At 36.7% G+C, this 13,663-nt stretch overlaps 18 non-coding genes across 18 annotated transcripts; all 18 read right to left on the bottom strand.

Moving 5' to 3' along the window:
- Nucleotides 1-2,609: 2,609 nt before the first annotated feature.
- On the bottom strand, nt 2,610-2,695 carry TRNAR-UCU (transfer RNA arginine (anticodon UCU)). Its single transcript is given in 2 exon segments — nt 2,610-2,645; nt 2,659-2,695. It is a non-coding gene; the product is annotated as a tRNA-Arg (tRNA).
- A 417-nt stretch (nt 2,696-3,112) lies between these two features.
- On the bottom strand, nt 3,113-3,198 carry TRNAR-UCU (transfer RNA arginine (anticodon UCU)). Its single transcript is given in 2 exon segments — nt 3,113-3,148; nt 3,162-3,198. It is a non-coding gene; the product is annotated as a tRNA-Arg (tRNA).
- An 82-nt stretch (nt 3,199-3,280) lies between these two features.
- TRNAR-UCU (transfer RNA arginine (anticodon UCU)) lies at nt 3,281-3,366 on the bottom strand. The gene is given in 2 exon segments: nt 3,281-3,316; nt 3,330-3,366. It is a non-coding gene; the product is annotated as a tRNA-Arg (tRNA).
- An 834-nt stretch (nt 3,367-4,200) lies between these two features.
- TRNAR-UCU (transfer RNA arginine (anticodon UCU)) lies at nt 4,201-4,286 on the bottom strand. Its single transcript is given in 2 exon segments — nt 4,201-4,236; nt 4,250-4,286. It is a non-coding gene; the product is annotated as a tRNA-Arg (tRNA).
- An 86-nt stretch (nt 4,287-4,372) lies between these two features.
- TRNAR-UCU (transfer RNA arginine (anticodon UCU)) lies at nt 4,373-4,458 on the bottom strand. Its single transcript is given in 2 exon segments — nt 4,373-4,408; nt 4,422-4,458. It is a non-coding gene; the product is annotated as a tRNA-Arg (tRNA).
- An 87-nt stretch (nt 4,459-4,545) lies between these two features.
- TRNAR-UCU (transfer RNA arginine (anticodon UCU)) lies at nt 4,546-4,631 on the bottom strand. Its single transcript is given in 2 exon segments — nt 4,546-4,581; nt 4,595-4,631. It is a non-coding gene; the product is annotated as a tRNA-Arg (tRNA).
- An 87-nt stretch (nt 4,632-4,718) lies between these two features.
- TRNAR-UCU (transfer RNA arginine (anticodon UCU)) lies at nt 4,719-4,804 on the bottom strand. Its single transcript is given in 2 exon segments — nt 4,719-4,754; nt 4,768-4,804. It is a non-coding gene; the product is annotated as a tRNA-Arg (tRNA).
- An 87-nt stretch (nt 4,805-4,891) lies between these two features.
- On the bottom strand, nt 4,892-4,977 carry TRNAR-UCU (transfer RNA arginine (anticodon UCU)). Its single transcript is given in 2 exon segments — nt 4,892-4,927; nt 4,941-4,977. It is a non-coding gene; the product is annotated as a tRNA-Arg (tRNA).
- Nucleotides 4,978-6,324: 1,347 nt separating this feature from the next.
- TRNAR-UCU (transfer RNA arginine (anticodon UCU)) lies at nt 6,325-6,410 on the bottom strand. Its single transcript is given in 2 exon segments — nt 6,325-6,360; nt 6,374-6,410. It is a non-coding gene; the product is annotated as a tRNA-Arg (tRNA).
- Nucleotides 6,411-6,497: 87 nt separating this feature from the next.
- TRNAR-UCU (transfer RNA arginine (anticodon UCU)) lies at nt 6,498-6,583 on the bottom strand. The gene is given in 2 exon segments: nt 6,498-6,533; nt 6,547-6,583. It is a non-coding gene; the product is annotated as a tRNA-Arg (tRNA).
- An 87-nt stretch (nt 6,584-6,670) lies between these two features.
- TRNAR-UCU (transfer RNA arginine (anticodon UCU)) lies at nt 6,671-6,756 on the bottom strand. Its single transcript is given in 2 exon segments — nt 6,671-6,706; nt 6,720-6,756. It is a non-coding gene; the product is annotated as a tRNA-Arg (tRNA).
- An 87-nt stretch (nt 6,757-6,843) lies between these two features.
- Nucleotides 6,844-6,929, bottom strand: TRNAR-UCU (transfer RNA arginine (anticodon UCU)). Its single transcript is given in 2 exon segments — nt 6,844-6,879; nt 6,893-6,929. It is a non-coding gene; the product is annotated as a tRNA-Arg (tRNA).
- Nucleotides 6,930-7,931: 1,002 nt separating this feature from the next.
- TRNAR-UCU (transfer RNA arginine (anticodon UCU)) lies at nt 7,932-8,017 on the bottom strand. The gene is given in 2 exon segments: nt 7,932-7,967; nt 7,981-8,017. It is a non-coding gene; the product is annotated as a tRNA-Arg (tRNA).
- An 87-nt stretch (nt 8,018-8,104) lies between these two features.
- Nucleotides 8,105-8,190, bottom strand: TRNAR-UCU (transfer RNA arginine (anticodon UCU)). The gene is given in 2 exon segments: nt 8,105-8,140; nt 8,154-8,190. It is a non-coding gene; the product is annotated as a tRNA-Arg (tRNA).
- Nucleotides 8,191-8,277: 87 nt separating this feature from the next.
- TRNAR-UCU (transfer RNA arginine (anticodon UCU)) lies at nt 8,278-8,363 on the bottom strand. The gene is given in 2 exon segments: nt 8,278-8,313; nt 8,327-8,363. It is a non-coding gene; the product is annotated as a tRNA-Arg (tRNA).
- Nucleotides 8,364-8,450: 87 nt separating this feature from the next.
- Nucleotides 8,451-8,536, bottom strand: TRNAR-UCU (transfer RNA arginine (anticodon UCU)). The gene is given in 2 exon segments: nt 8,451-8,486; nt 8,500-8,536. It is a non-coding gene; the product is annotated as a tRNA-Arg (tRNA).
- A 1,002-nt stretch (nt 8,537-9,538) lies between these two features.
- TRNAR-UCU (transfer RNA arginine (anticodon UCU)) lies at nt 9,539-9,624 on the bottom strand. The gene is given in 2 exon segments: nt 9,539-9,574; nt 9,588-9,624. It is a non-coding gene; the product is annotated as a tRNA-Arg (tRNA).
- Nucleotides 9,625-9,711: 87 nt separating this feature from the next.
- On the bottom strand, nt 9,712-9,797 carry TRNAR-UCU (transfer RNA arginine (anticodon UCU)). The gene is given in 2 exon segments: nt 9,712-9,747; nt 9,761-9,797. It is a non-coding gene; the product is annotated as a tRNA-Arg (tRNA).
- Nucleotides 9,798-13,663: the final 3,866 nt, after the last annotated feature.

Below are 13,663 nucleotides of genomic sequence, written 5' to 3'. Positions count from 1 at the left end.
GGATCGCCACATATCCGCGTACGGACGGCCGTGGCGATCCGTATGGAAGGCGGGGATTCGCCTGGTGCGTCGGAGCCGCATATGCGGCTCCGGCCGCACCAACCAGAATAAGGGCCTAAGTTAGCTCCTAATCATTTACACATCATATTAATGGACGCTACTTGTGTAATATCTGGGCACCCAATTATTTGATTGTATGCCTTAACTTAAGGCATACAATCAGATGCGATGCGACCCGATTTTCGGCAAAATCGCATCGCGACCAAATCGACGCGATTTTCCATAGGATTCAATGTTAAATGGTCATACCCCCACTATCCAAGTGGGCAAGGAGTTGATTTTATATAGCATGGCGAGCCCGAAGCGTGGCGAGGGGACGCGGATTACTTATAATGTATTAAAATGTATTCCGCGTCCCCTCCAGGGGCTCGCTGCACTCGCCAAGCTTCGGGCTCGGTGGCTCGCTGTGTTCGCCACGCTATACAAAATCAACTCCATGCCCACTTGGATAGTGGGGATATGAAAAGGACCATTTAACATTGAATCCTATGGGAAAATCGCGTGGATCGCATCGCATGCGATTTGGTTGCATGCGATGCGATTTTTCCGACCCAATCATAAAATCGGGCGCCCAGTTATTACACAAGTACCTAATGGACTAAAAGGTGTTGGAGTCTTGTCCCCTATTTTTTAGTGTTTTAAATATAGTGTTATAAATATTGATTATCTATTATTATGACTGTTACATATTAACTACATTAATAAAATTAAATTGTGTTTAAATTGGAAAAAAAATTTAGTGTCATATGTACGCTCTCTTAACAGTTGTTTTAATATTAGATAACAAGCATGAATGGTAGAAATGTTTACAGTGCAATAGTGTGCTTACACTGGGCCTGCATTGAGTAGATGTGGTTAATTAGTTAATGAGAGAAACTTGTATGGTGCACAGGTGAGTATTGTGTGCAGGTGTATGTATTTTAGCTATTGTGCATGCTGATTGGTCTTGCGAATGTTGGGCCGCTAAGCTGTTGCCTTGCGAGGCCTGAGAGTCACTTTTTTCTTGCGAAGGTTTTTTAGCCAGAGTTCCAAACTGGCGCAGGCTGGCGGTCAGGCATTCTATCTGAGGGGGGGACACTTAACATGGCAGTGGGGAGCAGTTTCCTTGCCCGACTCTGCTTCAGGGAGGAGTGGAGGTTTAGTGGGGGCTGCAGGGGTGTGTGGGTGGCAACGAGGGAACACCGGGGAGCTGGCAGAGGATGGAGGCAGGCTCCGACAGAACGGGGCGCGAGAGCGTTGGGAGCTGCTCCATCTGTAGGTTGTAGTTATTCAAAGGTTTTGGGATCGAGTCCCACCAGAGTTGATCTTTTGTTTCATAGACAAAAATATACTTACAATAATAAATGTATATTAGAAACTCATCAACTATAATCACAATATATTGATAAGTAATCAACATAAAAGTCCCTTTCAATGAAAGATCTGAAACCAGAAATAAAGATGGAGCCCTCTCATTATTGTCCAGAAGAAGAATATCTTAATTGGTAAGCAAACCAATATCTATGTAATATTTAAAAAATATCAGGTTTTTATCTTGATTTGCAATAAACACTTACTCTATCACACATGTCCCGACATTTGTTTGCACATCACACATTCAGGATACCAAATATTAATCAATAGAAAAATGAAAATTAGGCAGATGTCACTGGCTCTGTGGCACAATGGATAGTGCATTGGACTTCTAGTAGATTGTAGTTATTCAAAGGTTGTGGGTTTGAGTCCGACTAGAGTCGATGTTTTGTTTCAAAGGCAAAAATGGAGCCACAGATATTTCACTAAAACAAATATCGGTACTTGTGTAATATCTGGACGCCCCAATTTTTGCATTGCATGCAATATAGTGGCATACAATTCATGCGATGCGATTTTTCATTGTAAAGTCACAATTTTTAATTGTATAGTCACCCATGGGTGATTTCATACCCCCACTATCCAACTATGCATGGAGTTCATTTTATATAGTGTGGCGAGCGCAGGGAGCCACCGTGCCCGAAGCGTGGCGAGCGGACGCAGAATACATGTAAATGCAGAATACAGAATACATATTACGCAGAATACATGTAAAGTAATCCGCATCCCCTCGCGGGGCTCGCTGCGCTCGCCACGTTTTGGGCTCAGTGGCTCGCTACGCTCGCAACTCTATAAAAAATCAACTCCATGCGTAGTTGGATAGTGGGGGTATGAAATCACCCATGGTTGACTATACAATTAAACATCGGGTCTTTACAATGAGAAATCGCATCGCATCGCATGCCTTAAGTAGTGGCATGCAATGAAAAAATCGGGCGCCCAGATAATACATAAGTACCCAAATATCTAATATACATTTGTTATGTACATTGTAAGTCCATTTTTGCCTTTGAAAAAAAACATCTACTCTGGAGGGACTCAAACCCACAACCTTTGAATAACTACAAACTACTAGAAGTCCAATGCGCTATCCATTGCACCACAGAGCCATGTATTTTTCACATAAACTATTGTCTAATATACAGTACATTTGTTATGTACATTGTAAGTACATTTTACCTTTGAAAAAAAAACATCGACTCCGGTGGGTTTTGAACCCACAACCTTTGAATAACTACAACCTACGAGAAGTCCAATGCGCTATCCATTGCGCCACGGAGCCAAGTATTTTCACTTAAACAATTATCTAATATACATTTGTTATGTACATTGTAAGTACATTTTTAGCTTTGAAACAAAACATTGACTCTGGTGGGACTCGAATCCACAACCTTTGAATAACTACAACCTACAAGAAGTCCAATGTGCTATCCATTGCACAACAGAGCCGTGCATTTTTTATTTAAACAAATATCTAATTTATATTTCTAATGTACATTGTAAGTACATTTTTACCTTTGAAACAAAACATCGACTCTGGTGGGACTCAAACCCACAACCTTTGAATAACTGCAACCTACTAGAAGTCCAATGCGCTATCCATTGCACCATAGAGCCATGCATTTTTCACTTAAACAAATATCTAATATACATTTGTTATGTACATTGTAAGTACATTTTTACCTTTGAAACAAAACATCGACTTTGGTGGGACTCGAACCCACAACCTTTGAATAACTACAACCTGCTAGAAGACCAATGCGCTATCCATTGCGCCACAGAGCCAAGCATTTTTCACTTAAACAATTATCTAATATACATTTGTTATGTACATTGTAAGTACATTTTTACCTTTGAAACAAAACATCGACTCTGGTGGGTCTCGAACCCACAACCTTTGAATAACTACAACCTACTAGAAGTCCAATGCGCTATCCATTGCGCCACAGAGCCACTGATGTTTACAAATTTTTTTTTTTATTATTTTTTTTTATTAATATTTGGTATCCTGAATGTGTGCTGTGCAAGCCAATGTCGGAATATTTGCACTATGTGTGATAGAGTAAGTGTTTATTGCAAATCAAGATAAAAAACTGATATTTTTGAAAAATTTACATAGATATTGGACTGTTTACCAATTAAGATATTCTTCTTACTTTCTACTATAATTATATGAAGGTAACAGGTGACAGATAATTTCCGCATTTCTCCCAAATGCAACAGTCATGTCTAAGTCTACCTCCTGCTGATTTCAATTCTGGTCCTATTTCAGGTTTTTATCAAATATGTAAGTCCTTTGTGATACCCATTTGTGGAGTATAAGTAAAAATAAGTTTGTTTATCATTTTTAAATGAAAATACCATTCAATCTGTGCATAGCTAGTTGATTTGACTTGGCATCGAATTTGATTATATATTAATTCTAAAATAAACATTTTGATTACCAGACAATGATTTAAAGAATCTAAAAATGTATTTGAATCTGATTATCTTTCATTTAAAGGGATTTTTTAAGTTGATTACTTATCAAGAGATTGTGAATATAGTTGATGCGTTTCTACTATAAATTTTATATGTACATTGTAAGTCCATTTTTACCTTTGAAACAAAACATAGACTCTGGTGGGACTCAAACCCACAACCTTTGAATAACTACAAACTACAACTAGTCCAATGCACTATCCATTGCGCCACAGAGCCATGTCTATTTGGCTTAAACTATTATCTAATATACAGTACATTTGTTATATACATTGTAAGTACATTTTTACCTTTGAAACAATACATCGACTCTGGTGGGACTCGAACCCACAACCTCTGAATAACTGCAAACTACTAGAAGTCCAATGCGCTATCCATTGCGCCACAGAGCTATGCATTTTTATGTAAACTATTTTCTAATATACAGTACATTTGTTATATACATTGTAAGTACATATTTACCTTTAAAACAAAACATCGACTCTTGTGGGACTCGAACCCACAACCTTTGAATAACTACAAACTACTAGAAGTCCAATGCGCTATCCATTGCGCCACAGAGCCATGTATTTTTCATGTAAACTATTGTCTAATATAAAGTACATTTGTTATATACATTGTAAGTACATTTTTACCTTTGAAACAAAACATCGACTCTGGTGGGACTCGAACCCACAACCTTTGAATAACTGCAAACTACTAGAAGTCCAATGCGCTATCCATTGCGCCACAGAGCCATGTCTATTTGGCTTAAACTATTGTCTAATATACAGTACATTTGTTATATACATTGTAAGTACATTTTTACCTTTGAAACAAAACATCGACTCTGGCGGGACTCGAACCCACAACCTTTGAATAACTGCAAACTACTAGAAGTCCAATGCGCTATCCATTGCGCCACAGAGCCATGTATTTTTCACGTAAACTATTGTCTAATATACAGTACATTTGTTATATACATTGTAAGTACATTTTTACCTTTGAAACAAAACATCGACTCTGGTGGGATTCGAACCCACAACCTTTGAATAACTGCAAACTACTAGAAGTCCAATGCGCTATCCATTGCGCCACAGAGCCATGTCTATTTGGCTTAAACTATTGTCTAATATACAGTACATTTGTTATATACATTGTAAGTACATTTTTACCTTTGAAACAAAACATCGACTCTGGCGGGACTCGAACCCACAACCTTTGAATAACTGCAAACTACTAAAAGTCCAATGCGCTATCCATTGCGCCACAGAGCCATGTATTTTTCACGTAAACTATTGTCTAATATACAGTATATTTGTTATATACATTGTAAGTACATTTTTACCTTTGAAACAAAACATCGACTCTGGTGGGATTCGAACCCACAACCTTTGAATAACTACAACCTTCTAGAAGTCCAATGCGCTATCCATTGCGAAACAGAGCCACTGATGTCTACCTAGTTTTCATTTTTTTATTGATTAATATTTGGTATCCTGATTGTGTGATGTGCAAGCAAATGTCGGGACATTTGCACTATGTGTGATAGAGTAAATGTTTATTGCAAATCAAGATAAAAACCTGATTTTGAAAAAAATATTTACATAGATATTGGACTGTTTACCAATTAAGATATTCTTCTTACTTTCTACTATAATTATATGGTGGTAACAGGTGTCAGATAATTGCCGCATTTCTCCAAAATGCAACAGTCATGTCTAAGTCTACCTCCTGCTGATTTCAATTCTGGTCCTATTTCAGGTTTTTATCAAATATGTAAGTCCTTTGTGATACCCATTTGTGGAGTATAAGTAAAAATAAGTTTGTTTATCATTTTTAAATGAAAATACCATTCAATCTGTGCATAGCTAGTTGATTTGATTTGGCATCGAATTTGATTATATCAATTCTAAAATAAACATTTTGATTACCAGACAATGATTTAAAGAATCTAAAAATGTATTTGAATCTGATTATCTTTCATTTAAAGGAATTTTCTAAGTTGATTACTTATCAAGAGATTGTGAATATAGTTGATGCGTTTCTACTATAAATTTTATATGTACATTGTAAGTCCATTTTTACCTTTGAAACAAAACATAGACTCTGGTGGGACTCAAAAACCCACAACCTTTGAAAAACTACAAACTACTACAAGTCCAATGCACTATCCATTGCGCCACAGAGCCATGTCTATTTAGCTAAAACTATTATCTAATATACAGTACATTGTAATATACATTGTAAGTACATTTTTACCTTTGAAACAAAACTTCGACTCTGCTGGGACTCGAACCCACAACCTTTAAATAACTGCAAACTACTAGAAGTCCAATGCGCTATCCATTGCACCACAGAGCCATGTATTTTTCCCGTAAACTATTGTCTAATATACAGTACATTCGTTATATACATTGTAAGTACATTTTTACCTTTGAAACAAAACATCGACTCTGGTGGGACTCGAACCCACAACCTTTGAATAACTGCAAACTACTAGAAGTCCAATGCGCTATCCATTGCGCCACAGAGCCATGCATTTTTCGCGTATACTATTGTCTAATATACAGTACATTTGTTATATACATTGTAAGTACATTTTTACCTTTGAAAAAAAACATCGACTCTGGTGGGACTCGAACCCACAACCTTTGAATAACTGCAAACTACTAGAAGTCCAATGCGCTATCCATTGCGCCACAGAGCCATGTATTTTTCACGTAAACTATTGTCTAATATACAGTACATTCGTTATATACATTGTAAGTACATTTTTACCTTTGAAACAAAACATCGACTCTGGTGGGACTCGAACCCACAACCTTTGAATAACTGCAAACTACTAGAAGTCCAATGCGCTATCCATTGCGCCACAAAGCCATGTATTTTTCATATAAACTATTGTCTAATATACAGTACATTTGTTATATACATTGTAAGTACATTTTTACCTTTGAAACAAAACATCGACTCTGGTGGGACTCGAACCCACAACCTTTGAATAACTGCAAACCACTAGAAGTCCAATGCGCTATCCATTGCGCCACAGAGCCATGCATTTTTCACGTAAACTATTGTCTAATATACAGTACATTTGTTATATACATTGTAAGTACATTTTTACCTTTGAAACAAAACATCAACTCTGGTGGGACTCGAACCCACAACCTTTGAATAACTACAACCTTCTAGAAGTCCAATGCGCTATCCATTGCGAAACAGAGCCACTGATGACTACCTAGTTTTCATTTTTTTATTGATTAATATTTGGTATCCTGATTGTGTGATGTGCAAGCAAATGTCGGGACATTTGCACTATGTGGGATAGAGTAAATGTTTATTGCAAATCAAGATAAAAACCTGATTTTTAAAAAAATATTTACATAGATATTGGACTGTTTACCAATTAAGATATTCTTCTTACTTTCTACTATAATTATATGGTGGTAACAGGTGTCAGATAATTGCCGCATTTCTCCAAAATGCAACAGTCATGTCTAAGTCTACCTCCTGCTGATTTCAATTCTGGTCCTATTTCAGGTTTTTATCAAATATGTAAGTCCTTTGTGATACCCATTTGTGGAGTATAAGTAAAAATAAGTTTGTTTATCATTTTTAAATGAAAATACCATTCAATCTGTGCATAGCTAGTTGATTTGATTTGGCATAGAATTTGATTATATCAATTCTAAAATAAACATTTTGATTACCAGACAATGATTTAAAGAATCTAAAAATGTATATGAATCTGATTATCTTTCATTTAAAGGGATTTTCTAAGTTGATTACTTATCAAGAGATTGTGAATATAGTTGATGCGTTTCTACTATAAATTTTATATGTACATTGTAAGTCCATTTTTACCTTTGAAACAAAACATAGACTCTGGTGGGACTCAAAAACCCACAACCTTTGAAAAACTACAAACTATTACAAGTCCAATGCACTATCCATTGCACCACAGAGCCATGTCTATTTAGCTTAAACTATTATCTAATATACAGTACATTTGTAATATACATTGTAAGTACATTTTTACCTTTGAAACAAAACATCGACTCTGGTGGGACTCGAACCCACAACCTTTGAATAAATGCAACCTTCTAGAAGTCCAATGCGCTATCCATTGCGCCACAGAGCCATGTATTTTTCGCGTAAACTATTATCTAATATACAGTACATTTGTTATATACAATGTAAGTACATTTTTACCTTTGAAACAAAACATCGACTCTGGTGGGACTCGAACCCACAACCTTTGAATAACTGCAAACTACTAGAAGTCCAATGCGCTATCCATTGCGCCACAGAGCCATGTGTTTTTCGCGTAAACTATTGTCTAATATACAGTACATTTGTTATATACATTGTAAGTACATTTTTACCTTTGAAACGAAACATCGACTCTGGTGGGACTCGAACCCACAACCTTTGAATAACTACAACCTTCTAGAAGTCCAATGCGCTATCCATTGCGCCACAGAGCCATGTATTTTTCACGTAAACTATTATCTAATATACAGTACATTTGTTATATACAATGTAAGTACATTTTTACCTTTGAAACAAAACATCGACTCGGGTGGGACTCGAACCCACAACCTTTGAATAACTGCAAACTACTAGAAGTCCAATGCGCTATCCATTGCGCCACAGAGCCATGTATTTTTCGCGTAAACTATTGTCTAATATACAGTACATTTGTTATATACATTGTAAGTACATTTTTACCTTTGAAACAAAACATCGACTCTGGTGGGACTCGAACCCACAACCTTTGAATAACTACAACCTTCTAGAAGTCCAATGCGCTATCCATTGCGAAACAGAGCCACTGATGTCTACCTAGTTTTCATTTTTTTATTGATTAATATTTGGTATCCTGATTGTGTGATGTGCAAGCAAATGTCGGGACATTTGCACTATGTGTGATAGAGTAAATGTTTATTGCAAATCAAGATAAAAACCTGATTTAAAAAAAAATATTTACATAGATATTGGACTGTTTACCAATTAAGATATTCTTCTTACTTTCTACTATAATTATATGGTGGTAACAGGTGTCAGATAATTTCCGCATTTCTCCAAAATGCAACAGTCATGTCTAAGTCTACCTCCTGCTGATTTCAATTCTGGTCCTATTTCAGGTTTTTATCAAATATGTAAGTCCTTTGTGATACCCATTTGTGGAGTATAAGTAAAAATAAGTTTGTTTATCATTTTTAAATGAAAATACCATTCAATCTGTGCATAGCTAGTTGATTTGATTTGGCATCGAATTTGATTATATCAATTCTAAAATAAACATTTTGATTACCAGACAATGATTTAAAGAATCTAAAAATGTATTTGAATCTGATTATCTTTCATTTAAAGGGATTTTCTAAATTGATTACTTATCAAGAGATTGTGAATATAGTTGATGCGTTTCTACTATAAATTTTATATGTACATTGTAAGTCCATTTTTACCTTTGAAACAAAACATAGACTCTGGTGGGACTCAAAAACCCACAACCTTTGAAAAACTACAAACTACTACAAGTCCAATGCACTATCCATTGCGCCACAGAGCCATGTCTATTTAGCTAAAACTATTATCTAATATACAGTACATTTGTAATATACATTGTAAGTACATTTTTACCTTTGAAACAAAACATCGACTCTGGTGGGACTCGAACCCACAACCTTTAAATAACTGCAAACTACTAGAAGTCCAATGCGCTATCCATTGCGCCACAGAGCCACGTATTTTTCGCGTATACTATTTTCTAATATACAGTACATTTGTTATATACATTGTAAGTACATTTTTACCTTTGAAACAAAACATCGACTCTGGTGGGACTCGAACCCACAACCTTTGAATAACTGCAAACTACTAGAAGTCCAATGCGCTATCCATTGCGCCACAGAGCCATGTATTTTTCACGTAAAATATTGTCTAATATACAGTACATTTGTTATATACATTGTAAGTACATTTTTCCCTCCAAAATAATTTTTATTAAATTTTTAAAAACTTTGCTCATAGCAGAGCAAGAAATAGGACATTGACATCAAATGAAAAAAAAAGAAATAAAGAGAAAAAAAAGAAAAAAAAAAAAAAAAAACATAAATACATCCAAGATAAAAAATACATACAAAACATAGAGCATGTACTACCAATACATTTCATTAATATTATCCTACGTTATTGCAGGTTAGACAGTACAAGTGGTCAGGTCAGGCAGAGTTGTTAAGCATTGGGACGTGGTCAAGTTCCCTATAAGATGTTGTATTTAGGGTGTGGTATAATTGATGCATTTATCATGGATGATTATGCTAAAATACCATACCAGGCCTGGGTGGCTTGGTAAGATATGGGGTTATAATATTACAGCATACTGTCACGTCGTTACCTACAGGTAATTACTTATCTAATTAAATGTATATTATGTGTGTGTTTACACTATTTCTCTTATTCGTGTATTGTATATAAAAATAATGTGTAATTATTATAAAGGATAATATTGATACTATTGAGTAATGTGAATAAAGGAGACAAGAAGAGTGGTTGAAAACCTAAATAACCAAGTGAAGAGGGGAAAAAAAAATATATATATATATATATGTACAGTATATAGTGTATGCTGATCATTAAGTCGGCTTATTATTGAGTGTTACTTTGTGTATTATGCAGTATTTATTAATACTGTTTTTCCTAAAAGGTCCTAATTTACAGTGTTCCTAGTGTGCCAATAAAGTGAAACTTTCCATCTATTCCATATCATGTCGTGTTTACTAAGTGTATTTCTACCAACAGATAAGTACTTCTCTTGCTCAACTGTATAGTTAACCAATGCTATCCATTCTTCGATCACTGGACCGGTTTTCGCCATCCAGTATCTCGAAATAAGAACCTTGGCAAGTGAGCATAGGCACATTACATACATTTTTAAACCCCAGTCAATTTCACTTGTGTCAATAATATTCAACAAACAGCAATTCCGTGACAGTAATTCTCTCTTTGCCCCCGTATTAACCATTATGCAAATCACTTTATCCCAGAATTCGGCCACGGGTTTACATTCCCAGAGCAAATGGAAAAATGTTCCTGGAAGTTCCTTACACCTCCTACAGTTTATAGAGGACACTGCCCCATACTTGATCATTCTCGAGGGAGACATGTAAGCTCTATGCAATATGAATGGTTGAATTTGTTGCACTCTCAGTGCGTTTGTAGCTTTATAAACCATTGATAAGGCGGATTGCCAATCTTCATCTACTAGTGGACCCATGTTTTCCTCCCACTTAACCCTCAGTTCCACTAGGTAATCGCATGGGGTCTCTCTTATTATTGTTTTATAAATCTTAGATATTTTTTTCCTATTTCCTGATTTAATTATTTTCTTGATCGGGGATTCCGCAAAATTTGGGGGTGAGTTTACAAAGCGCTGGTTGTATACACTCCTTAGTTGCAAGTAGCGAAAGAAATAGGTCTTTGGAAGACCAAATTCCGTCTGCAGTTGTAAAAAAGACTTAAACTGGGCATCCAGATAAAGCTGACTAATGCAATTGACCTGAAATGAGCCCCATATCTCATTAAGTTGTAGCTCTTTTAGATCTCCTAGCAACCAGTTGTCCTCAATGGGGTGTTGTGGATCTATCTTTTCATGGCCAATTGCTTTATTCGCTTCATTCCATACCTTAATTGCCTGGATTACCAAAGGAGGATCTTTCCGAACCGTATGGCCCTGCAGTAGCCTACTAATTGGGCTAACTCCAGGAGTAGATATATTTACGAGCTCTTTTACCATTTTACTTCCTAGTTCGTCTTCCACCCAATCTCTCATTTGAGATAGTTGGGCAGCCAGATAGTAGGTTCTAAATTCAGGTAGACCCATCCCTCCTTGATCTCTATCTTTCACCAGTACGTTGAAACGTATCTTGGCTCTGGAATTATTCCAGATAAATGATGTTATAATACTATTTATCTTTCTTAACAGAGAACGCGGGAGGTATATTGGGGATTGTTGCATTACGTATAGCAATGCAACTAAAAGTACGATCATTTTTAGAAGATTGACACGCCCCATCGTTGTCAGGGGGAGTCTACTCCATGTCTTACATTTTGTCTCTAGATATTTAATTAAGGGTTGTATATTTAAGGAAATAAATTCTTTTGGATCATTAGAAATCCAAATGCCCAAGTATTTGAATTTCGGTACCCATTTTAGGAGCATGGGATTAGGGAGGGGAGGGGTACCAGCCTGGTTTACCGAGAGGATATGCGATTTTTTCCAGTTTATCTTAACACCTGAGACATCGCCAAACTGATCTATCAAATCCAATGCCCTTGGCAAACCATGCTGGTAGTCAGATAGATATATAAGAAGATCGTCTGCATAAAGGGAAATTACATCCATATCTACTCCTACTTTAAAACCCTGGGTACTTAATTGGTGCCTTAGCAGACAGGCCAATGGCTCTATTGCCAGAGCAAATAGTGCAGGGGATAATGGACACCCCTGCCTCGTTCCCCTATTCAAGGAAATGGCAGGGGATATCCATCCGTTGACCGAGATCCGGGCGGTTGGTTCAGTGTACAATAACTGTACCCACTTAATATCATTTGGACCAAATCCCATTGTCTCAAGAACTATCCATAAATATGGCCATTCGACTACGTCGAAAGCTTTTGTTGCGTCTAAAGAGGCTACAGCTGATCTAGTTTTTGAATCTTTAGGGGTCTGCAGGTGGCTTTGTAGTTTACGCAGATTTAATGAAGTGGTTTTACCCGGCATAAACCCGCTCTGATCTGGGTGAACAATTTTTAATATGTATTTATTTAAACGTGTTGCAAGAATTTTCACCAATATCTTGGCCTCAACATTTATTACAGATATGGGCCTATATGAATCGACTTTACTGTCTTCCTTATCCTGCTTCAGGATGAGACTTATTCTTGCCTCTACCATAGATGGAGGGAGTTTGTTTTCCTCGAAGCAGGAGTGGAAAGTCTCTAACAGTAATGGGGCAAGAAGATCTATATACTTCTTATAAATTTTGCCTGGAATTCCATCGAGCCCAGAGGATTTTCCATTTGGCAAATCCATGATTGCCCTCCTCACCTCCTCAAGGCTCAGTGGAGCTTCCAGATCTTGTACATCCTGATTATTAAGGGCTGGGATTGTAATTTTGGAAATATATTCCCTTATATCAGTCGGACTCATATTTAATCTAGAAGTATACAGGGAAGAAAAATTATGTGCAAATTCCTGCCCTATCTCTGTCGTCGCATATAACCATGTTCCGTCCTCTCTCTCAATACTCTTTATGTTGCAAGAAGAGGATTCAACATGGGCAAGATATGCAAGATATTTGCCTGATCTATCGGAGAATTGATAGTTCCTTTGTGTATTGAAGGCCATTGCTTTTATATTCTGCAGACGTAATGCCTCCAACCATTCCCCCTGAGCCTCAAGCCATTTAAGTCTAGAGGGTTCATCCCCGTCTGTTAAATATTTTATCTCCTGCAATGTACTTTCTTTTTCCAAATTCTGTATAACTTTCCTATTTTCCTTTTTTATTTCGTCTGTACGCTTTTTTAAGGTGCCCCTAACAAAGGCCTTAAATGCATCCCACATGTTTGCCGAAGATGTTGAGCCCCTGTTTATACTCCAAAATTCCTCCCACTGAGAAGAGATCTTCCCCTCCTGTCCTAGTAAATGCAGCCAGTTAGTATTAAATTTCCAGAACCCGTGGCCCCTATCTCTTGTTTCTATTTGTTCCAATTCCATGGG

The sequence above is a fragment of the Crinia signifera genome, chromosome 3 (genome assembly GCF_055691185.1).
Source record: "Crinia signifera chromosome 3, ASM5569118v1, whole genome shotgun sequence".
Classification (NCBI taxonomy): domain Eukaryota; kingdom Metazoa; phylum Chordata; class Amphibia; order Anura; family Myobatrachidae; genus Crinia; species Crinia signifera.
The sequence above is the reverse complement of the archived record's forward strand: the minus strand, read 5'-3'. Positions and strand labels throughout refer to the sequence as shown.